The sequence below is a fragment of the Anser brachyrhynchus genome, assembly GCF_964034855.1.
Source record: "Anser brachyrhynchus genome assembly, chromosome: 1".
Lineage (NCBI taxonomy): Eukaryota > Metazoa > Chordata > Aves > Anseriformes > Anatidae > Anser > Anser brachyrhynchus.
In genome coordinates, this window is record NC_137694.1 from 157,817,874 (window position 1) to 157,844,279 (window position 26,406).

Genomic DNA, 26,406 nt, shown 5'->3' on the forward strand with positions numbered 1-26,406 from the left:
TACTGGCTAGATCTGTTTTCACTGATATCATAACATTACAGAAAACTTCAGATTGGAAGGGACCTTGTAAAGTCATCTGGGATAACCCCCTGTTCTCAGCAGGGCCAGCTTCAAAGAAAGATGAGACTGTTCAGGACTCTGTCCATCATGAGGTGCAAGTTCTACAGTAGTTTGTCTGTGTGACCAAACCCCATAATCCTAGTGGTGCCTTCCCACTGACCTCTGTGAATTACCTACATCTTCTTTCATTATTAAACAAGAAAACCCAGTATCTTCCAGGTATTGTGTGAAGCTCCTGAAAAAATAGTTTAGATTTAAGTATTGGCCTTAAATCTCACAAAAATATTTGCTAGCTCAAACTGTTATAACAGTCACTGTAGTTTGGAGTAGGTCAACAGCAGCAAACCTATATAGCTATAAAAATGTCCAAAAGTTTAGTATTTATTTTCAAACTCTTTGCTTTGAAGAGATTCTTAAACATCAAGCTCAAAAATCCCTCCCCCCCAAAAAAAACAAACCAAACCAAACCAAAAAAAACAACCAACCAACCAAAAAAAAAAACTTATTTCTTTTTAGAGAAATAGGAAGCACTGAATATCCTATCTTCTTTCACACAGCTTCTCTTCTATACTCAATTTCTTTTCTTTTGTCAGTAGCATTCTGATTAGAATTTCTCTGCAGAAAGTCAATACTTATTTAATAAGAATGAAGTTGACTTTGAATTTGAAATGGAAATTGAACCTGTCAACCATTCTGACTTGAAAACACTTGAGTCCTCAAATATGAATCTGTTAAATTGTTCTCCAAAAGCCTGTATTTTTCCCCTGTTTTAAAGAATGGGTATGCACAAAACCATAAGGGTAAATTACTGAACTCATTCTCTTGCAAAGTAGATGAGAATTATCCAGGACCAAGCTCTGGGAAAGTCTGACGTTATGCTCAATAATAGGTAACTATTGAGAGGCATCTGTGATGGTGTTTCTTCCTGTTTAAAATTTGAATGACAAAAATGGGTATGTAGTATGCATAGTGTGTTAAGTGCATGCATGTGTAAATGCATAGGTGTCTGTACCTGTTAGATGGGGACTCTCTATGACTACTGTATTGAAATTCTATTTCTGAAAAGAAAGTAGCCTGCTAAAAATAAAATACCACTCAATGAAGGACAGATATTAGACACTCAATTTGTTTCTCTCTGTGTAGCTATCTCAGAATATTTGCTAATTTTGAAAACACTGGTGCTGACTGCAAGGTCTGAATACATGATTTCCACTGGCTACAAAAAAAAAAAAAAAAAGTATCTTAGGTTTTAACTCCATCACCTAAAGGTTGAGCCCATTCAGCAATGTACAATCCTTGCTCCTGCAGATAATCACATTGGCAAAAGGTTACTTACAATCAAGAGGAACTGTGACCCTCCTCACCTCTCCCCTCTGTTTTTTTTTTTTTAGGAAAAAATTAGTAGCAGGATATTGCAAAACAGAAATTACAGGGGAGTAGAGTCCTTCAATAAAAGAACAGAAGCAACATGGACCCACTCTGTATTGAGCATATGATTACTCAGTATTGGATTAAGCATTTTCTTTCAAATATATATATTTTTTTCTTGGCTATCCATTCTGTGAATGAAAGTATGATCTTATTTCTCAGCATATGAAGGATTAGTTTGCAGCACAGTACAAAAGAGTTCCTTCAGCATATGTGATGATAACATAGGTAGAGGAAGGTGATAAGCTTATTGAGAAATATGTAGTTGGAGCAAAAATGTTTAGCTTCTAGAGCTCCAGAAGAGCTGTTTTCCCACTGGATATGGGTAGGGGAAACACTGATCTTATGGTTCCACTCGCATTAATACCAAGACTGAGCCTTGAACTCAGAGCCCTGAACTCTTTCCTGATCACAGACCTATGAGCAGCCTCTGATCCAAAACCCATGATGACAAATTGACTACGATTATGTTGCCCTGATTTTAGCGTTTGACCTGCCTAGTGTAGTCCTTATGGAAGTATGGTCTAGCTCTTGCTTAGTTTAAAAGAAATAAAGAAAATGGCTGTTTTTCTCTACTTTGAGTCTGGTTATTTTACCTATCTCACTGTTAATAACAGCAGTAACAGAAAGGATACTGTCAAATGTAACTCTTGGAGACCTTCAATAACCATCTGGATATGGTTTTGGGAAACCTGTTTTAGGTGTCCCTGCTTGAGAAGGAGGGTTGGACCAGATGACTCCAGAGGTCCCTTCCAACGTAAACTATCCAGTGATTTCTGTGATGCAAGGAAGGTTAGCTGCACACTGGGCTGTGTAGACCGTGGGTTGAGGTATATAATTTTCCCAGTTTATTTGACACTAGTGAGACTACATTGGGACTGCTATGTCCTGTTTTTGGTTCCCCACTACAAGAAAGACATAGACATACTGAAGTGCACTCAGTGGACCACCAAGAGGGTGAGGGGAGTCAAGCATACAGTGTGTGAAGAAAGGCTGAGATGAGGGATCTGGGCTTGTTCAGCCTGGAGAAAAAACATCTGTCAACAACTACATACCGGGAAGTGTAGAGAGGATCGGACAGACTCTTCTTGCAGATGGATAATTGCAAGACAGGAGAAAATGGACAAAAGAATGGAAATTCTGATTAGATGTAAAGAAAATTAAAAAACAAGATGAGGGTGATTAAGTGCTGGAACAAGTTGCCCTAAGAGGCCATGGGATTTCCTTTCTTAGATCAGATGTACCCTCTAAAAATCCCTTCTAACCTAAATAACTCCAATTCTATGACTCTCCGAAATTCTGAGGAATCAAGCTCCATACTGTTTACATCTCGGGTAATTTGAATAAATATCAATTCAAACTAAGAAACACATTTTCCTTGTGTTTTACCACGGCTTCTAAAAAGCAATGTGCTGGTTATATTCATCTATAGAAACAGAAACAAAAGAGAGTTGGACAACTATCTGATAACGAGCCTCAGATTTTGCTGAGTTCCACAACAATCATCAATGCACTAGAGAGCAATTTCCTATTTCAGGTGATTAAGGAGTTACTGAATGTTGCTGGGTCTCATAAACAAGTCAGAGATGTGAAGGATGTTAGCAGCCTCAGCTACAGTTACCTTGAGGTGGTGAAGTTCAAGATCCTGAGAGGAGGCAAAAAGACAAATAGCAAGATCATAGGCCTCTAATTAATGAAGCAGACTTGGCCTGTTCCAAGACCTGCTTGGAAGAACCCCAGAGCATACAGAACTGGAGAGGTTATGGATCCATGACAACTTTTCAAGTATCACCTTTTATAAGCTCACGCCCATCCCAATGTACAGGCACAAGGCTCAACAAGGAGCTCCTTACTGTACACAAACCCCCAAAAGAAGCACACAAAAAGTGGAAGCAGGGACAGGTGACCTAGGAGGAATATGGAGGCATTCTCCAAGCATGAAAGTGTGAAGTTAGGGAAGCCAAGAGACCATCTGGAGTTGAGTATGGCAGGGGGCATGAACGGCAACAGGAAGAATCTCTACAGGGATATCAGAAGAAAAATTGAGGGCCAACTGCTGAGTGGAACAAGACCTGGAGACAGAAGACCTGGAAATAGCTAAGGGTACTCATGACCTCCTTTGCCTTGTTTTTTACTGTTAAGACCAGTCTTCAGGAATCCCAGGTCTCTGAGACCACTGGGAAAGTCTTGAATAAGGTATAATTTACCCCAGTGGAGAAGGATCAGGTTAGGGAGTGTTTAAACAAATTGGATGTACACAAGTCTATGGGACCTGACAGATTGTACACACATGTACTGAGGGAACTATCTGATGTCATTGTGAGGCCACTCTTGATCAGACTAGAAGTACAGACCTGATAAGTGGACAGTGAAGTAGATTGAAACTGGCTGCACTTCTGTACTCAAAGAGTTGTGTTTGTTGGCATGAAGCCAAGGTGGAGGTCAGTTGATAGTGGTGTATAGTACAGTCTTGGGTAAGTTCCCTTACAGTAAGGTAATTCCCTTACAGTAAGGGAATAATGGGACAGAATAATGGGACATAGTGCACCATCTGCAAGACTGTAGGTGACACAAAACTGGGAGGAGTCACTTAGATATCAGTTGTGAGAAATGGGCCGACAGAGACTTTATGAAGTTCAGCAGTGGGATATGTGAATTCCAGCCAAAGAGTAGGAGTAACCTCATGCACCATTACACACTGAGGACTGACAGCCGGAAACCAACTTTGCAAAGAAGATCCCAGGGGTCTTTGTGGCAGACACCAAGCTGGATATGAGACAGCCACATGCCTTTGTGGCAGACAGCCAGCACTAAGTACATTGCCAGCAGGATGAGGGAGGTGATACATCCCCTCTATTCAATACTGGTGAGACCACACCTGGAGTGCTGGTTCCAGTTTTGGGCTGACCAGTGCAAGAGATTTATGGACATACTGGACTGAATCCAGCAAAAGACCATAAAAATGATTAAGGGACTGGAGCATCTTTCATACCAAGAGAGGCTGAGAGAGGTGGGACTACAAGAAGGCTAGAAGGCTAAAGGAGAATCTAATTACTGTGTATAAATACCTGATATCAGAGAGGAGTAAAGGATGGAGCCAATGGTGCCATGTTAACAGGACAAAAGTAACAGGTATAAACTTCCTCTACTCTCCTCGCCTCTCCTCTCGCCTCTCCCTCTTGCCTCGCCTCACCTTTCCCAGACATTGAAAAAAGTTGACCAGATACCTTGCAGAATAACCTTGGGGATTTTCAAAACTCAATTGGAGCAACCTGGTCTAGCTGTCCCAGTTTTGAGCAGGAGTTTTGAACTAGATCATTTCTAGAGGTGCCCTCCAACCTTAACCATTCAGTAATTCTGTGAATAACATTTGAGTTTTATTTTTATAACCATTATATTTGATAGAAATAAAAAAAATAATGAAACAGAAGGAGATAAATATTTGAGAGCTACACTTTCTCTCTTTTGAGTACTCCCTGTTTGAGTACAAAACAGGTTTATTCCATGCCTTCCTATTAACTTTTTTTTTTCCAGATTGAAATATTAAGCATTTCCATTATTTCTATCACATCTGTTATACAACAGTAATGAAACCTATAATATTTAATGAATTATCTCCTCCACTGTACTCACATCTGTATAAATGTTCATTTGTTCCTCAACCACCACTCTCAGATTGTCCATTTTAATTCTGATAAAACTGCTTGTTGCTGCTCTGAGTATACAGTTGCCAGAACATAAGAAGTAAGAAAAAAACAACCAACCAACCAATCAACCAACCAACTAACCAAATCAAACCAAACCAAACCAACCAACCAACCAAACAAACAAACAAAAAAACACAACTGCAAATGATCAAATAATGAACCTTGCTATGTCATTATTGATAGAATCATTGTTCTTTTGTTAATTCCAATACAGAACTCTAAGACTTTACTTGTGTCCAGGTAACAAACATGTAGCCTGGTTTAGACAATTTGACAGTGTTAGACCTGCACAAGGGAATGCCCTTAAATGAACCAATAAATCTGGCTATTAAAAAGCAAAAAAAGCTGTAGCGAGGCTGAGATTTTATCATTTCAGTGAATCAGATCATTAAACTTGAGTTATAGACCATAACACTCCAAAAGGATGAAATTATGAAATGCTGGTTCTTTACCAATAACAAAACAAAACAAAACAAAACAAAAAAAACAGTATAGGTTTATTTTTATCTCAGAAAGTCAATGCTTGTTCATTTAGCAGCTTTCCCAGGTGCAATGAAAAATTAAATAGAAAACTCTAGGCAGTATTATTAAATGGTTTCCACACTCTTTGCTTGATAGAAAAACATGCAGAACACAGATATCTTAATACGAAATATGTATAGATAATGGACCCACATAAACCCATTGGTATAGAAATGGGTTGAAGTGAGGAGAAACAGACAGTTGACTGTTGCAAGAAACTTCTGTCTGCCATTCTGTTTTCTGAAGAAAAACAGAGAAAACTGTGTGTGTCATTCTTGCTTTTAGTTAGTTTTATTTTCTTGAAAACAGACTAAAATCTGTCACTTGTACTTCCTGTTCTCAGTGGAACTTCTCAAGTGAGACTTTCCTCTTTAAGTCCTTTATATATCAAAGTGTCTTCAAACATATATGAGAAAATGCACATGATCAAACATAGAAAGGAGCATTTCTTCCTCTTGATGAATCGTACAGTCTCTGCATAGACAGAGTTTTGGTGCACTGTTGCACAGAACACACTGTAGAGGGGAGAGCAGGTAGAAAACAAGGGAAATATTACCTTGCTGTGGCTGTTTTTAGTATCCCCCCAAGCCTTACTTTGTGAAAAAAGAAATTGCTTGCCCATGCCTTGTGATTGTAGTGCTATTTGGCAAGAAGATGACTTAGAAGTACTTCTAGGGAAGTTCTCATTTAGACATGGCAAGTAACAATGACTTTGATACAGAAAATCCTCTTCCCTGTAAAGCCGTAAATCAGTCAATTTCATGGGACATAATAGTGTGAAGATCATGCTACACAGATCATATTCAACTTGTGCTCAAAGTCAAGGAAGAAGTTTTACCCTAATCATTTGCTCCTAAGTCCAAAGTCAATGCACTTAAAATATGCTAAGAGCTTTTTCATGTTAATAAGGGAACATCCATAATGAACTATGAAGTACTCATGCAATTCATTGGAATGGTTTATTTATAGAAATATGAATAAAGAGGTACACTAACAACATTTGCTTTTTGGTTGCTTTTACCAAAAATAGCTCATAGTGTGTAATAAATTAGTGACTCAGAAAATATGAAAGATAGGGTAGGAAAAGAATATCTTTCTCCATCTATAAAAGTATTTTTTGTTTGCAGTTCATGTGTGGATTGTAGTTTAATACTGTGCCTGTTCTGTTAAGATAGGCAGTAGACAGACATTGACTCAAGGTACATTTTTAAAAATGCTTACTTGTATGTCAAAGACTCAAAACAACTGTACAGTGTACATATGTACCATACTCCTTAATGCATCAGGCAACACAATTTAGAGGTAAAATGCCGCCACTGAAAGGGCTGAAAAAATATTTTAACAAATCTCACATGCTCATGCTAAGCAGAAATTCTATTCCCTTGGTCAAAAGTGAGAGTCTCATTTTCACATGTAAGCTTTTTCTTCAGACTTTTAAATTCAGAAAAAAAAAAAATCTGTTACAGAAACTAAAATAAATCTGCCAAAACAAGGACAGAAAAGGGTAAGCATTTTTTTTTTTTCTTTAATTGATGGGTCTCTAACACCATCATTTTCTGCTTCATTTATCTGTGGCTGAAATATAACAAAACATCTCAAAGGGTTTTCAGTGACCTGTAAGAATGGGATTGTGCAGTTTAATAGTCACGGCATTTCAGGATCTCTGAATATTCTGTCACTCAGCAGGGCAATGTCAGAAAGGGACAGTTGTCCTTATTGTTATGGAAGGTATAGGCACTGAGGTAATTCCTCCTTAAAATGGAGGCTACCTATGATTGCTAGATCACTGGACAAGATAACTGATAGAAATATTACATTAGCCTCCTTCTTTTTATAACCTCGTGCAAAGATCAGAAAACTACTTTTTCATTAGGTAGAAAGTCTGTGAATAATTTTCTAAGTTTGCAATTTCTGTGCATACAACTGACTAAATAATACAATAGTCCAAGTACAATATGGAAATGTTTTAGAACTTTTATTTTATTTTATTTTATTTTATTTTATTTTATTTTATTTTATTTTAGAATATTTTAGAATATTTTAGATCTTAGAATATTTAGTAACTTCTGAGATTCCCTTCTGCATCTTAGCATAGGTTTTTTGTTTATTTGTTTTAGGAACTCATTTTAAAGTACGTGAAGACAAATGACACACTTTAGTTTAAAAAGTTTTTCTTATAAAGAAGTAAAATTATAACTTTAAAAACATTCATAAGAAAAATCAATTTAGATTAAGACTGGGTATTTGTTCACTTGGTTTGCTTATTCTTTCTCTCTACATAATAATCATTCTATAAAATATGAACAAACTAAGCTTAAGACCCCCCAGCCTTGTCCTGAAAGCAGATGAATCATAGAATCATAGAATAGTTTAGATTGTAAGAGACCTTAAAGATCACCTGGTTCGAACCCCCCTGACATGGGCAGGGACACCTCCCACTAGACCAGGTTGCCCAAAGCCCCATCCAACCTGGCCTAAAAAACTTCCAGGGATGGGGCATCCACAACTTCTCTGGGCAATCTGTTCCAATGTCTCACCACCCTCACAGTAAAGAATTTCCTCCTTATATATAATCTAAATTCAGTCTTTTTTAGTTTAAAACCATTACTCTGTGTTGCATCACTACACTCCCTGACAAAGAGTTCATCTCCAACTTTCTTTTAGGCCCCCTTTAAGTAATGGAAGGCTGCAATGAGGTATCCCCAGTGCCTTTTCTTCTCCAGGCTTAACAACCCCAGCTCTCTGAGCTTGTCTTCATAGGGGAGATGCTCCAGCCCTCTGATCATCCTCGCAGTCCTCCTCTGGACTTGTTCCAACATGTCCATGTCCTTCCTGTACTGGGGGTCCCAGAGGTGAATGCAGTACTCCAGGTGTTTTTTGAATGCAAAGTAGAGAGGGAGAATTACCTCCCTTGACCTGCTGGCTACACTTCTTTTGATGTAGCCCAAGATATGGTTGGCTTTCTGGGTTGCAAGAGCACATTCTGGCTCATGTTGAGCTTCTCATCCACCAACACCCCACAGCCCTTCTCCTCAGGGCTGCTCTCAATCCATTCTCTACCCAGCCTGTATTCATGTTGGGGATTGCCCTGGCACAGATGCAGAACCTTGCACTTGGCCTTGTAGAATTTCGTGAGGTTCGCACAGAACCACCTCTCAAGCCTGTCCAGGTCCCTCTGGATGGCATCCCTTCTCTCCAGCATGTTGACCACATCACACAGCTTGGTGTAATCAGCAAACTTGCTGAAGGTATACTTGATCCCTCTGTCCAAGTCACAAACAAAGATGTTAAACAGCAACAATCCCAATATTGACCTAAGACAGATCCCTGAGGAACACTACTTATTACTGATCTCCACTTGCACACTGACCCATTGACCACAACTCTTCGAGTGCGACCATCCAGCCAATTCCTTACCCACTGAGTGGTCCATCCATCAAATCCATGTCTCTTCAATTTAGAGACAAGAATATCATGTGGGAGAGACAAGGATATCATGCAGGAATGTTCTTGAATATTCAGTGCAGTTAATTGCTATGTTAAGAATTGCAGAAAAAATAGATGGATAGTTTGACTTAAAACATCTTTCATATTGGGAAGGAAAAAGACAGAGCACATATGTTCTTTAGAATTAATTTTTCACTACTTTTGCTGGTCTGAGGTTTAACATTTCCATGCATCTTTAAAAACCCCAGGCATAAGCCTCAGGCAGACTAAACACACAAAGAATACCAAAGTTGATGTTTTGTGATTTTCTGGCTGCTTTCAGGTTATTGGAAATAATTAAATTTGAAGCTTCTCCAAAGCCGGCATCCTATCTCAAAAGTAAAGTCTTTATTTTTATATTTGCTTAGAATATTCCTCTCAATAAATTTGCTCATTATTATTTGCAATAGTTTAATATGTCAGTGAAGGGATGGGTCATATTCCTGGTGTTTCACAGGCCACAACAGTAGAAAACTGGATTATTTGAAGCTTCTTAAATCCTTCATGCACCAAGGGGACAAAAATGCTGTCCCTTCAGTTCTCAACACTTCATCTTGGTCTGTCTTGGGACCGGTGCTTTTCAATATATTCATTAATGACATAGATGATGGGATTGAGTGCACTCTCAGCAAGTTTGCAGATGACACCAAGCTGAGTGGTGTGTTTGATACCAAAGATGGAAGAAATGCCATCCAAAGGGACTTGGACTGTCTGGAAAAATGGGCCCATGTGAACCACAAGAGGTTCAACAAGTCCAAGTGCAAAGTGTGCACCTCCGTCTGGGCAATCCCAGACAGGACTACAGACTGTGAGAAGAGCTCATTGAGAGCAGCCCTGTGGAGAAGGACTTGGAGGTTTTGGTAGACAAAAGGTTTAATATGAGCCAGCCGTGCACTCTTGCAGCCCAGAAGGCCAACTGCATCCTGGGCTGTACCAAAAGAGGAGTGGCTAGCAGGTCAAGGGAGGTGATTGTCCCCCTCTGCTCTGCCCTTGTGTGGCCCCACCTGGATCTGGGGCCCCCAGCACAAAAAGGATGTGGACCTGTTAGAGCGAGTGCAGAGGAGGGCTATAAAGATGATTAGAGTGCTGGAGCACCCCTCCTATGAAGAAAGGCTGAGAGAGCTGGGGCTGTTCAGCCTGGAGAAGAGAAGGCTCTGGGAAGACCTCATTGTGGCCTTTCAATACTTAAGGGGGTCTTATTAAAAAAGCTGGAGATGGACTTTTAACTCGGGCAGATAATGATAGGACAAGGGGGAACGGTCTTAAACGAAAAGAGGATAGATTTAGACTAGGCATTAGGAGGAAATTCTTCACTGTGCAGGTAGTGAGGCACTGGCACAGGTTGCCCAGAGAAGTTGTGGCTGTCCCACCCCTGGAGGTGTTCAAGGCCAAGCTGGATGGGGCCTTGGCCAACCTGATCTAGTGGGTGGCATCCCTGCCTATGGTAGGGGGTTGGAACTAGATGACCTTTAAGGTCACTTCCAACCTGAGCCATTCTATGATTCTATGAATCACACATTAGGTATATTTTACAAGTAAAGACCATTAATTTTTAACACATGAAATTTTGATTGATGATTTTTTCCTAGTGAATGCATCTGCACATATTTTTTTGGGAAAAAAAGAAAAAGCTTTTAGCTATCTAAATGTAAACAAAACTTCCGATGGGCAAGCAAAGTGCTTGTAACAGAGAATTCATCTGTAGTTGCCTCACAGTGCAGTAAGGAGATGACAAGTGTTATTTCATTGACATATGTTTCTTTTACATATTGAATTAGACATTGCAACATTATTACTGAGATATGAGGTTATGTAAACAAAGCTATAGCATAGATCTACTATAGAAAAAGTGACATTAAAACAAATGCTTAAAATACTTTGTAAGGTTTTATTTAGAGTATGACTAAATCAGTTACTATTTTTCTAGATCTGAGAACTGCCTGCCTTCATAGACCATTAGATTTTTCTGTATGCATCTGTCAATAGGCAGTTGAGAAAAAAATGAGTTAACTTGTTTTGTGTTCTTTTAAGGCCATCTGAATTCTGCTGTTTGACAACTTGACTACTATATAAAGTGACTTTTTATATGTACTAAAAGTACCCATGAAAAAAAGAAACTAGTGAGAAAGAAGGAACTCTAATCAAAAGCTAATAGAGCAAGGAGATATCATCTGCAGGAATCTACTTGTTTCAAATTAGAAAAAAAAAGTTAAATTAAGCTTTTAAAACAGATTCAGACAAAAGCAGATTGTCCTTTTAAAGAAATGATCAGACTATTATCTGGGTACCTAAGTCCCACGTACTTGTGAGCCAAAACTTCAAATTAGTTTGACACCTTCCTATCCAAATATTTTGGATATTGGAAGTTTGATACCAGATATCCAAATATAAACAAACAAACAAACAAACAAACAAATAAATCTCTAGTTTGACGGAGTAACTCAAAATTTTGGAGTTCATACATTTGTCTCCTACAAATGATTCAAAATTAGCCAGTACAATTATCCTGGAGAAAGAAAACATGCAATTTCAGATTCTATTGTTATAAAAATTCCTTCATAAGCACAATATAAAAGTGAGTGTACAACTTTCACTGATTTTCACATCTGAGCAATTCAAATCTTGAGAAACATATTTTCATCTATATGGACTATTCGTTTTATGCTTTCTTTTCTAAAGTTTTGATTTAATAAGCATGGTTGCTGAGTTCTGTTAGTGAAGAATGATAATTCAGAAATAACACCCTTTTTGACAGAAGGAGCTCTTGCTACTCTATATAGTAATGCTGTAAGTTTAAATTTAATAATAATATAAAACAATGTAATTGAGCCACATGGAGTAAAATTATGAAACCAATCTCAAACAACCTGAATGGGTACTGCTTATGCAGAAAATATTAAAGGTGTGATAAACTTGTAACATTCATCAAAATTTCATGTTCAAAGGAACATATGATCACTTCTAATCTTGTATGCCCTTTGTTAGGATTATGCCTCTGCATAGGGTCGGTTTTGCAATACTTTATTTCTCCTAGCAGTAAAACTTTTCATCAGATTAAAAAAGTAAACAACAATGTCATAATACTGCTTAAATATTCTGTAGCCATCAGGAAGTCTGTCATTGTAACTTGTCATGTAAGAATAAATAAAAATGAGTTTCTAGTATTTCCTGCAAAAGTCATACCCAGTTTACAGTGTATTGATTACAATTTTATCAATAAAAATATTACATCAAATCCCACAGTTCTCTGATATTTATTTTAATTTTCATTAGTACCTTGAACTCTAACTATAAATGAAGATCCTTTTGTAAAAAGATTATGAAGAAAAAAAACAATACAAAAAACACACAAAAACAAACAGAACAAAAGAAAACATAGACTGATCATAATAGGATAACTGGGAGAAGCAGCTCTTCCCAAGGACTGAACCACAAACTGAAAAGCAGTTGAATAGGCAATAGAAATATGTAACACGTCAACAGTACCAATGATGTCAATTTCACTGTTACTTTGTGGATATCACTTTAGCAGGTTTTTATTTTTTTTTTTTTTTTTTACTGTAAGGATATTTCTAATAAGAACTAGGGGCAGATCAAGGATGGAGACTGGTTGTGATATGGTTGCATGGCTCACAATAGCATGAGAAGAGGGGATAAGTTGTAAAGCTAATAGCAATCTTATCCCCTTTTTAAGTTAATGAAAATGATGCTCAATAGAAGATTGAAAAGACAATGAACAAATGTTTAGGAGAACAATATGCAGCATTCTGGAACCATTAACAAGATTGCTGAAAAGATTTGCAAAAAGATTTGCAGAAAAGGTTGCATTTGTTGAGGTCAGAAAAAGATGACACTGTGACTCTGGGAGGCTCTCTAAAAGCATGTGAATGCAATAAAAATGGTCAATATTTGATATAACTTTCAATTTTTCTACAATACTTACGTGTAACCTGGAGGAAATACCAAATGAAAACTAATAGTGGCAGTTGATAAAAGACTTGGTGAGAAGAAAGGTGGCTCTGCTGTACAAAATGCTATAGAAAAAGATAATGAAGAAATATTCTGCAGCTAAACATAAGAACAGGTAACATGGAGGGATCAGATAAACAAAGCTTTAACTTGAATAGAAGGAAACATGATTGGCATTGATAGTAAATTACATACCTTCCCAGAAGAAAAAAGCAGTTAATTAGATTGCTTTTAGTTGAGATTACCCTGAGATGTGGCATACTAGACAGAAAGAATGGACTAGAACAGACCCTAAAGGGACTACAGCTAAAACTAGTATATTGGAAGGGAAAGAAGGCAGCAGAGAATCAGAAATGAATAGAGGCCTGGAAGCAGAGAATAAGAAAATTTCAAGAAGAAGATGGAGACACTGGAAATGAGGGAAAGATGGAAGAAATTAAAACTAAAGTCTTTACAGTGCAATTCTACTCTGAAAAAATCATTCACGATGGTTGTTTCATTAGAGTGGTGTCAGAAGTTACAGGAAAGAATTGGCAAATAGCTCAGCATAGCATTTCAAAGCCTGTCCTCTATGATCTCACTTCACTCGCAAAATAAAGTGAAGTTCAGCTGCTATAAAATTAGACTTCTAAGTGTGAGCAAGTTAACTTAGACTCTCTTTCTGGCTAATTTATCTGATCTACCTTAACATATGATGAATCAAACTCTGGAAGGAGCTTCAATTGAATTGAAGGGGGACATAGATACAGAGCAATTATTGCACAAATTAAGGCAGGAATCCTATGAAAAAGACCTGTAAAAATTTGGCTTTAGGTCATTGTTTTCTTTTATGCTCTTGCATGAGTTGGTTTTGACTACACGTGAAGATGTTCAAGGACTCTTAATTTCTTTTCAGTATTAGAATTATCATTTTATTTCACCAGATTAAGCACAAGTCTTAGTAGCTACAATATTTGTTTCTATATCCTTGGCCTGTCTTTCCACAAACCTTTCCTAATCATGTTTTACCTGCCTCTCCTCCAAATATAAGAATATTAATACTAAGGCTATGGGGCAGAGGGATGAAATGCCTGTTGTGCACATGAAAAATACTTAAATCCTGAAAAATAATGATAACAAAGGAGGATTTGTAACAACATCTGTGTTAAACTAAAATTATCCTCATAAACAAAGAAACAAACAAACAAAACCAACAAGACAAAACAAACAAAAACCCACTCTCTGACAAGCTGTTGTTACAAAATTCACCCAAGCCTGCTTTCGGTGCACTGATCAGATCTGATCTGTTTTGTGCACCCAAAGCCCAGCAAGGGTGCTATGAGTGCACTGATCTGTTCAGACAGATTGCATTGTGAGAACAGTAGCTGTTGCAGTGTTCTTCTAAAGCCATTTTTTGAGATTCCTTCCATATTGAAATTTGTCTGATATAAAAAATAATTTCCAACATTATTTCGAGGTCTCTCTGGAAAACAAACAAACAAAACGCCTAAAACTTTTAAAACATGGCATTTGATTTTTCACTGCTTCTGAATTCTTGAAGTTCAAATATCTAATTCTACTTCTGGACATTTTATGCTTTTCTTTCTTTCTTTCCTCCTTTTCTCCTTCCCTTCCCTTCCCTTCCCTTCCCTTCCCTTCCCTTCCCTTCCCTTCCCTTCCCTTCCCTTCCCTTCCCTTCCCTTCCCTTCCCTTCCCTTCCCTTCCCTTCCCTTCCCTTCCCTTCCCTTCCCTTCCCTTCCCTTCCCTTCCCTTCCCTTCCCTTCCCTTCCCTTCCCTTCCCTTCCCTTCCCTTCCCTTCCCTTCCCTTCCCTTCCCTTCCCTTCCCTTCCCTTCCCTTCCCTTCCCTTCCCTTCCCTTCCCTTCCCTTCCCTTCCCTTCCCTTCCCTTCCCTTCCCTTCCCTTCCCTTCCCTTCCCTTCCCTTCCCTTCCCTTCCCTTCCCTTCCCTTCCCTTCCCTTCCCTTCCCTTCCCTTCCCTTCCCTTCCCTTCCCTCCTTTCCTTTCCTTTTTTTTTTTTTATTTTATTTCCCAGCGATATAATCAAGGTTAGATTTTGTATTCTGTGTCACTGATTATAATTTCTACATGCTCCAGTCCTTTTTATGTTTTATTCACAGTAAAATAACTGACAGAAATTTTTAATTCTTTAACCCTTTTTAAAGACAGAACAAAAGTTGTAAAATATTTCAGTACACTTAAAACAAAATCTCATTTGAAGCAGATTTGTAAAATCAAATAGGTAAACTCAAAATATATTTTTTTCCTTTACTTGTCTTTATTAAAATCTTGTCATATTTAGCATTAAGTACAGTTTTACCCATTAGTAATATAAGATCAACAGAAGCTTCACCCAAACAAATGCTCTACATATTTGTTTAACTATGTTTTTCTGCTTAGGTGACAAGCTCATGTAAAAATACGGTACGAAGGATAAACCAGTACTATTTCTGGAGAGCATTGTTGGAGGAACATTTGCTCAGAACTGTGGTGGACTTTACAGTGGACTATGCATTTACACTTTGGCAAACCATTATTTTTCTCATAAAAATATGACATTCTCATAGACAGAATAACCACATATTTCATGAGGTTTCATGTTGTATTTGTAAGGTCGGTATGTTTCACTGTGAATGAAGAGCCATCAAAGGTTCTGTAGCTTATATATAAACGAAAACAGGTGTATTTTCCAAAATACTACGCTAGCCTAGATCTTACTGACATGGAAATAAAACCAAGCATGTGAACCAAGTGAGAGTGGAAAGGAAGTATTTTTCTTCTATGCCTCCAATCCCCACAAAACTTAGCCAAACTAATCTCTTACTAATCTCAGTCTGTCTGTACTGTATGTAGTGTGCATGTACTCACAACCCTTTCTGGCTAAAGGGCATAAAAAAGCAGCTTCAGGTAGAAGGTTTGCTTTTGAAAGATCGAGAGCACATCACATGTCAAGATCAAACTTGTAACAGAAGAGTTAACCATAGATCTACTACTAATGCTTCCAGAAAACTAAGGAAATTTAGTAGGCAAACAATAAAAAGGGTGTTGATCACACAGAGTGTCTCTCTATTTATGCAGGTATCAAAAGTGACTACTGAATTGTGACATTAATTAGCAAGAACATGCTATATTACTTAAAATACTCTTAAGATCATAATTTTTTTGCTCATATATGAGCAGCCATTCCTAATATGAAATGGAAAGAGGTACAGACTAGCAGTTACCTCACTTCTACTTTCTAAAAACCCTGTGAGCTTTAACCACAATCTTCAGTTGTCTGAAGACAGGTTTCTTTCACAGTAATGTCAGTGGTGCCAAAGTCTCATATCTCTGAAGAGACCTCTATGTAGCTTCAGCTGTTTTTTCCCCACCAAAACACTTTGGGGAATGAAGCACTTTGGGGAATCCAAGTGGTTAGTATGGCAGGTTGGAAGAAAGGTAATGTTGACTCAAACGATGAGCCAACATCTCATATTCTATAATCTACCCATACGATTAGGAAGACTAAAACTCTAAGGGGAAGATTCATAGACATACTTTATATTTTTGTGATGGTAAAAAATGTACAGTTTGACTCCTGTAGTCCTAGTGACTCACATAGACAAGCACAGCACCACAGCAAATCCTAAGAGCTCTTTTGCATCTATGCTGAAACCCAATCAATTCTACAGTAAAAATATTATCTAAGTAAAAGGATCTATTTATTTATTTATTTATTTATTTATTTATTTATTTATGATATACTAGGCCATCCATTCCTTTGAGTTATAATTTAAAATATGACAACAAAAATGAAGCAGTTGATTTCTATCAATAATCTTTGCAACGAGCAGTGATTTTGTCAACTTTCCTTGGCCAGTTTGTTGTTTTTGATTGTTACAAAATGGTACATTTGCCATTACATTTTTTTTTTTTTTAGATTCATCCAGTGATGATCCACTCCTCTCTGACTTTCTTTCTTCCCTCACATGTGGGAACAGTCCTTTTCTTTCCTGGATTTATACATTCAAGATTGTACAGTGATTTGGGTTTCTGAATTTGTGTTTTATTTATGGAGCATTTTTCCATTAAAATATTGCCTTCAATTACATGAAAGATACCCATATTTCACCTGTCAGGTGCCAGCCTCTCAGCAGATGCCATCCTGCCCCATCACTAATGATGTTTACACCAGAGGTCACTGTCTGAGACTTACTGTCACTTATTTCACTGACACAATAGAAAATTCTCATAAAAGCTCTTCATTTATGCACTATGAATTTCTTTCTAATCTCATCAGTAATTTCACTGTACATTTGTAAAAGGAAAGCAGCAATAAATTTGTTGACTACAATGATAATTTCTGATTAACAGCAGGGATTTCAGTCTGTGTATGCTCTAGTGACAGTGCATTTTTGCAGAATGCAATATGTCACCCCTGCAATTCAGCAGGTGGCCTCATTTTCGTTCTAATCATAAAGTATCAGTATCTATTCAATTTTTATCCTGAATCATATCCATTCAGGCTCTTGTCCTTATCTGACCTTGATAAACTGATTGCATTTGTGAAGCTCACAATTTGCTCTTTAGACTCTTTTTCACATGAGTTATTGGTTGAGCAGTTGGATATACTTGGTTAATCTTCCTGTGCCTTTGGGCAAGAAATCATCTCTGCTGAAAGCTGCTGTGATGAAACTTGGAAAATGTTCTGCTTTTCTGGGGGAGGGAGAAAAGGCAGGGGTTGGGGAATCTTTCAATGTCCTACCATTAATTTTTATTTTGTGGTATTGTTCTATCTTCCAAAGAATTTAGAGTGTATTGTTCCCTTCTGAATAGCAGCTTATAGGAATACATATGGTAGGTTCTTTACAAGATTTTTCTGTTCCCAAGGGAAAGAGACTGCTACTTTCTGTTCATAATATTTATTCAAGTTACTGCTGGAAAAAAAAAAAAAAAGTTCTCTCAGTTGCAACACTGGATGATAAATAAACTATTCAAGTATGCTAACAACTAATTTCCATGTGACATTAACATGGTGTTTTCTCTCTGTGCTTGAATTTAGATTTCCCTTGTTAAATCTACAGAAACATGTCACTCAATTTTCACTGAAGAGCACTATATATATATATATGTATATATAAAAGTCTAGGAAGAGAAAGAAGAGCGATAAAAATACCAAACCTTGTGGCAGCTTGCCAACAAAGTCATAATAGATGTTAATGATAAATGGACACAGAATGAAATACAAACATCCTGGGAAACCATGTTGCGACCAGCCTGTACTTCCACTCAAACTCTGGAGTACTTCAATTTCTTCTACATTTTGGCAATGCTTGATTAGTTTGCCAATAAAAGCATTGTCAGATGGCAAGTGAATCAAACTTTTTTTTCTTTTCTTTTTTTTCTCTTCCCACTCAGGAGCTAAGAATCATTGATGACATATTGAATATCTATGTAAAACTGCTTGACTGGTGTTTAAGAATTATGGACATCTTTGAACATCATCCAGGACATGGACAGGTTTCACCGTGGTGCTATAAAGGTAGGCCTGTACATTCCTGGTTGACCAGACAAATTGAGTTTGTTACTGTGGATTCACTGGGCTTGTGGGAAAATGAACACAACTATTTTGTGTTCACATGTTAAAGAACTGCAGAAAAAAAACCTGCATCACCATCAACTAAAACAACAATGAGAAAGAATCACTGTTTAACAAGCAGTTCTTTCAGCAGTTTGCTTCTTCAAAATTAATGTGGAAACAGGATTTCTAGGAATAGAGGAGATCCTACTAGCCAGCAATCCCTTCTTCAGCAGAAGGAAATGTATTCACAGGATGCTTTCTGCTGATAGATTGAAAAAATGTTTTAGATATGAAGATATGTTACATTGGGTGTTATTTGCTGTCAGATAGACAGAGCTGGCTAATTATTCAGATAGGACACTGCTACCTTCAAAGTAGCCTCTTCTAAATATTGATAAGAAAGACCTAAAAAGATTAAAAACAGACAATTCTCAAATAGATGGCAGCAACAAACATCTGCCAGGCTGCTAGGCCTGGTCTGCTCCATTAGGTGAAAAATGTCCTAAGAAGTTGGTATTTGAGAAAAATAAGCAGTTTCAAATAAGCCATTCAAATGGAAAGACCCTTCAGGGAAGAAACTCCTTCTCTACCATTATCACCAGTGTTTTATTATAACTATTTTGTATAAATATTGAATAATCATAATTTTAACTGTATATACCTGTGTTCTATAATAATACTGCTTTAGGAAAAAAAAAAAAAAGTCCTCTACTGCAATTGAAAAATGCAACTGCACGTTTATATGAATCTTTAGCACATAACTTCCTGATGCCTCCTCTGCATGAAAGTCCTTTAAGTTTCAGGCACATTGGTTATTACCACTATTTCACTATTTTAGAATCATAATACATTTAGAATCACAAGCAGCTATATATCTTGGTCTTCATTGTGTAAAGTGTTTATTATCAGTGCTTGACTTTCACCAGTTATTGCCCTAAAGAAGGCAGAGACAGCTAGAGTCTTGGCATAAGTATGGGCATAAATTGTCATAACTTGGGCATAACTTGGCATTACTTGGGCATAAGTATGACCTTGTTAACAAATGTATTTGATAATCCAATTACTGCTAACAAAAAACAGCAACACAGTACTCAGTTTTATCATTCTATCATTCTATCATTCATTTGGGAAAATACAGTAAACATTTTCCACTCTTACATTTAAGAATAAAATTTAAAAATAACAACATCACACCTTTTGCCTCTTCTTTCTAAGCTTTCCAACAAATACTAGAAAAATACCCAATGTACCTTGCCAATCCATACAATCTCCTTCATCAGTTTTCCTCTGCTGCTCAACAACTTTACAGCCAAGCACAGTAAAGAAGCAAGAAGGAAAAGTTTGGAGATCTCAGTCAGCATAAAAGCACTATGAAAAATGAAGCATTACAACAGACAAAATAGAAAACAAGAAGGTCTGTTGAATGTCTGACTTTCTGCTTGCCAAAGAACTGGAAGACTTAATTATGATTCATGGAGTCATTAATTCTTTTTAGGCATAAAAGTTAATGGAATAATGATTTTTAATGGCCGTAGGATGATTCCTGATATGCCTAAACAAAAATAGTCCTGTCAATGTATAATACATAATGAACACTAAAAAAAAAAAAAAGTCTCAGCTAAATGAAAGGATGCTTAAGTACTAAGTGTTCAAGGAGTGCACTTTATGGTGGTTTCAATTCAGAGTACAGGCACTCAGATGTGTACACTGCCAGAACCACAACAAAAGTGCAACTGAAAAAGAAGGACCATGTTTGCTTGTATCTGTCTTACATGAAAATAACAATGATTTGCACTGATTCATTTGAAACTCTTTCTCTCCAGTTGCTGCTTGAAATGTGATGATTATTACAGGGCTTTATGTGGTGGACAAAAAATACCATGGCATTAAGGGCAGCTTCTACTTAATTGCAGAATGCCTTTGGATTGAATTCTGCCAGTGCCAACTTACTGGCAAAATTCTGCTGGACTGATTCATTTCAGCAGTCATCTTGTGTCCTTTGTGTTCTCATTCAATTAAAGTCATAGGAACAAATTAAACAAAAACAAAAACAAACACAAACATTTATTTTATTTTTATGTCAGACATATCATTTTCCAAAATATGATATGATTAAAACATATGAGATAGCTAGGAAGATTTGTACAGAACAGCTCTACAGTCTGCTTGTATTTCCTTGGATTAGAAAATATAAATCTAAGCTGGGTCTTCTTCTACCTTATTTTTTATTCCTGTTTATGTATGTGTGTTGTGGAGCTTTTGAAATATATCACCTTTCATTGTTTGCTTCCACAGTTCAAATTCAGTTCTCCCCTACCTCTGCCCTCTCCTTCCAACCTTTTATTGGCTTGCCTTATATATCAAAAAAAAGCTGCTTCACTCAGTATTATTTGGCTGCTGTTTCCAGAGTTGATTAGCTATTTATCTATTTATTTCCTTTCAGTGCCAGACAGTTCCTCCTCATTTCTGTTGGCTCCAGTGTAGATGCCTGTACCTGGACTAGTCAACTGAAAGTCCAAGACTTTCTGAGAGGTTTGTGGCATAATTTATTTTTCTACTTGAATTTACTTCAGGGTGAGACAAATGGCTGGGGGTAGAGGAGGAAGGATTTACAAGCCCTTCCCTGTGCTCAGTACTGAAGCAGAATTGGTCAAAATAGAGTGTGGGCAAGTATAACCTGCCGGGATAAGCTCCTGCCAAGGCTGGGATAGTGCAAGCAGATTTGTAGTCTCAGACATAGACTTCAGCAAAATGCTTGAAACCAGTACTACTAATATTATAGAACAGAAGTCCTTGGGTACTTGATGTACAGTTTAAAAACAGACAGACAGACACACACACACACACACACACACACAAATGCCAGTTCTTAAGACCGGTTCGCTTTCACAAGAAGGACAGGGTTGCCATCAGCACTCTCTGTAACTTGTGTATTAAGTTACGAGGATTTCTCAAAACTGCAATCGTGGATGTAAAAAAAAATAAAAAATCCCACTAGTAGTGTTTGCCTTATGAAGCACTAGGTCTTCCATTACTGATATGCAAAGGTGAGTATGCTCAGTGTCCTGATTTTGCTGTCAAGCTACAGACCTTCACCTTTTCTGTAAACTAAATGCTTATATATTAAATGTGTACTTAAGTACATAAAATGTATGAATTTATCACAATGTACTGTTGTTTATTTACAGTGTCCTGAAGATAATTACAGAGCAACAATAGGGGAACAATTCAATTTCCAGAGCACTACTGAATTAAACCTAAGTTAGTCAGCTTCACATCCCCTCAACTAATATAGTAATATTTTTGAACTCTGTTGGCTTTAGGTGTCTCAGAGTAGAACAAACTGTGCTGAAAATATATGAAATCTATAAAACATTGCCAACAGAGCTGAAGATACAACTGTTATGTCACTGGGGGTATTATTATTCAATTGAGGTGACTTTTTTTTTTTTTTTAATTTATTTATTCAAAGCGCTCATTTTATCGAGGGACTGCATGACAAAACACACAATTTAATTTCTTTCTTTTTCTTTATTTTTTATTATTATTTAAAATTAGGCTCTGTAAGTCTAACGCTTTTTGTCACATTGGCCACTCTACGGATGTAAAAGACAGTATATCTGAGTAGATATGGATTACATGAATAATACTGCTTTTTCTAAACTGTCCCTTGAATTTTCAGGTAACAGTCTTCCAGGTCAGGTGGACATTTCTTCTGGACAGCATGATTCAACTACTTGCAGACCGATAGGATGATTCCAGAGGTCATCTGGTCCAACTCTTAGCTTAAAACATGTCCAGCCATAGAAAGTTACTCAGCACCTTCTTCCGTCAAATTTTGAATATTTCCAATGATGGATATTCCACAGACTCCCTGGGAAACTGTTCCAGTGCTGGACTTCCCTCATGGGAAAAAATAACTAAATCCCGTTTCCCATACTGTAACTAGGGTTCATGACTTCTCATCCTACTGTACACTTTTCACAAGAGTCTGTCTCCCTGTGGTGGTCTTACCGTGCTACGCAGCTGAACTCCACCACAACCGCTCTCTCACTCCCCCTCCTTAGAAGAGGAGGGGAAGAAGTAAAGAACAACTCACGGGTTGAGATAAGGATAATTTAATTAAAGGGAAAAAATAATTATTAAGGAAAGATTATTATTAATTAAACAATTTAACTAAAGGGAAAAAAGGGAAAGGGGAAAAGGGAGGGGGAAAGGAAAAAAAAACAAAACAAGTAAAGGCTGTGTGGAAGTGCAGAGGAAAGAAATTGCTCTCTACTTCCAACAAACTAGCGATGCTTGACCACGTCCTTGAAGCAGGGCCTCAATGCATGTAGCCGGTGTTCGGGAGGACAGACGTTTTTGCAACGAGAGCCCACCCCTCCCCTCTTCTTCCTTTTTCCACCTTTTATTGCTGAGTGTGACATCGTATGGTATGGAATATCCCTTTGGTTGGTTTAGGTCACCTGCCCTGGTGATGTTTCTTTTCTCACTTTTTTGCCCACCCCCTAGGAGGATAAGAGAGTCCTGATGCTGTGCCAGCACTGCTCAGCAGCAGACACAGCACTGGTGTGATACCACTGCTGTTCTAGCTACAGGTGCAGAGCACAGCACTGTATGGGCTGCTGCAGGGAAAGTTAACATCCCATCCAGACCCAGTACACTCCCTCCTGCACACTTCCACTGGGTATTTGTAGACAGTAACAGGATTCCCCCAAAGCTCTCTCAGTCTCCCATTACACATCATATCAAGAAACACAGATGGTCAAAGTAAGGAAATAAATAAATAAATAAAAACATTTATTTACTGCTATGCCATCATGGATTAGTGTTCAGCTAGAAAGCTCCTCTTGCTTTTATGGCCAATACAGAGAATATATGAACATCAGCATTTTCAGAATCAAATTTCTCCCCTAAGCAAAACAACATTCCAATTGTTAATGGTGAAGAAGAAAATTTTCAAATATAAGTGGGAAAGCTTTGCCGTCTACTAATTTTGCTCATACAATAATACCTGTAGAGCCAGTCACTTAACTCCTATGTATAGGTTTTGCTTCTTTTTAGGTTAGTAAAAAAATGCTGATCTAAATTTTCATAATTGGTTCTGAAATGTTTGTGAGTTGTTTTAAAGTCATTGCAACTATTTCATTTTTATCTTGGTCTCACCCCTGATCATATCAGTGCTGGTCTGGCAGGGAGGAAGAAGAGAAAAGTTTTTCGTATTTTGGTAGCCAGAGCAACTTGTCAGATGGTATGTTGTCTTTACTGGACACAGTCAACACTGATGTGATCAAAAGGTCCAACAGATGGATCAACGACCAGTTCGAAGCTTCCAATATGACCATCATATATAGACTAATATTGGAAAGACTTCTGGAATCCCCATTTGCACTTCTTCAATAAGAAAAGAAAAGGCTTATGCTTCTCTTGGATTTGTATCAAATTTGGCAAGAGGGTTAAATGATCTGGCTATTATGCCTCTAGTAAAAGTACCATTTCCTCAGTAGATGCAAACAAACAAGGGATGGTAAATAACTGATCATCCAAATTAATATATAATGCAAAGATTTCACTTTGGGAAGAATACTAATGAAATAAATATAGATTATAGAAGACACTATTAATGCAGAAGTGTAAATGTCTGATGGAATGTAGAGCACATAAAACGAGGCGAACACAGGAAAAACATGAATCCAGAAAAGGAAACATATTTCCTTTAGGAAATTTAAATGGAATATTCTAAATTAATAATATTAGATATTGCATATGTTAATTAATCACACTAATTTTACATACAGATTAATCTAAATTAATCATACTAGATATTGCGTATGTTAGTTCTTCATAAGTTGAGTCTTTATAAGTTAAGCCTTCTCACTTCCATACACTGATTTTTGTTGACTCTCCAATTCCTATGAAAGATGCATCTGTCACTAAGATAGATGTGGTTGAAGGGTGAACTGGCTTTTCAATATGGAGAATCTTACTGATTTTTGATTGCAAGATATCTATTTATTTAGTTAGTGGGAGATTGTTAGGGATATTTGTGTAATTTCTTTCTTTTTTTTTTTTTGGGGGGGGGGTGTAGAGTGAAGTTGACTAGTATCATCCGCATTTTTTTCATTGTACTCTGCTGTAATTAGACCTGTCAGTTCATCAAGAGAATGTTTGTCTCTCCATAGGCATCAGTGAAGGAAACGGTTAAAGTCTTTAAGGCTATCCTCTTTCTCTGATTACTCTTATCATTGCTCAACGAATGTCTGAGACACAATAAGAGTAAGAAAAAATGTATCTTATTAATGCTGAAAGGGACAAACGGAACCGAGAAGCTTTCCCAAACCTTTTATCAGAGCTATGATATAGAGAATACTATAGGGAATCAACTTTCTGAAACTGCTTAGATAAGCACTAACAAAGTGATTGCCAGCTAAATGAAAAAAAGATACTGTCTGAATATTTTATGTATATGGAAAATGATTTATATATCAGACACTAAAACAAATACAGTAGTGTTTCACTTTCTTATAGAAGTGCTATGTCTTTCTCTCAGATGAACTCTGTTTTCAATAGGTTAATTTTCTCAGTGTGGGATGTAGCTACATCTGTGCTGCTTCCAGCTCTAGAGCTAACTCAAATGAAGCCAGCTTGTGGGTGTCTGCTACAGGCTTCATTGTGTGATGCAGGCTTACACCTCTTCGCTTTTGCTCTTTCTTGCCTTCCCCAGAGAGCCAATCCAGACAATTTAAAGGGTAGTCACAATCCAAAGGTACATTTACAGTACATGAGAAAAGATATTTTGACTTTGACATATGAGAAAAATAATCACAATTCACTTAGCTGAAAATGTGATGGACTATCCAAACAGATACAATAGAATTGCTGAACTATTTAAGGCATATATTAGGTGACAATACCGTGTCTGAGATGGAAAAACAAGACAGTAACTAAAGTGATTTTGGATTCCCTGTTCTCTCATATTTCCCATGCTTGGTATAATAAAAAGGGCATAGCCTCTGAATTTGGCAGCTCTATGCACAGCAGAGACTATTTGCTGACTGATTTCTTTGTTCAAGGCAAGAGAACAGAGAAAAGCAGCCTATGATGATATTTGTTTCTCGTTCATGTTCTATTTGCCTCTGTCTCTCTCACCTTTTGACCTGACTGATCCATGCCAGGTAAGAAAATCCTACAGTCAGTAATGAGGACAGTCAATTCCTTTTTCTGAAAGGTGAAGCTCTGAAACAAATCCAACTCTTAGTTCTCTAAAGTTTTCTCTAAAAATAAAAAAATAAAAAAATCCGCAAACATTCATTTCACTCTACTCTGACCCCAGGGTGCATCTGGTCCAGAGAGAATAACTGCAGGTTAGGACAGGTGCAAGAGACTTTCAGCATTCTTGATCCAAGAGGTCTGTAAACAGCCCCAAATAGGAATCTTCTTTCTGAAACATTTAAAATTATTGATAGAATATTTTTAATACTAGGCATGAATTTAAATGCTGCAGTTTAAAACAGAACTTGAGTCTGTAAATTTTCTCTTTTGAGGGGTGTTCCTTCCATTACGGGTAGGCTAGTGTAATAGATATCTTCCAAAAATAGAAAATAGAATATATGTTTTACCTGCAATGGATACATTTTTCATTCCCTAGGGTATAGAGATCCAGGAAGCAACTCTGTGAG

At 37.3% G+C, this 26,406-nt stretch overlaps 1 protein-coding gene and 1 long non-coding RNA gene across 3 annotated transcripts in view; one reads left to right on the forward strand and one right to left on the reverse strand.

Annotated features, from left to right (window-relative positions):
* Positions 1 to 26,406, reverse strand: part of GPC6 (glypican 6) — an 807,879-nt gene that overhangs the window by 273,571 nt on the left and 507,902 nt on the right. The window lies entirely within an intron of this gene.
* On the forward strand, positions 15,169 to 22,934 carry LOC308188353. The gene is made up of 2 exons (XR_013945438.1): positions 15,169 to 21,259; positions 22,410 to 22,934. It is a non-coding gene; the product is annotated as an uncharacterized lncRNA (long non-coding RNA).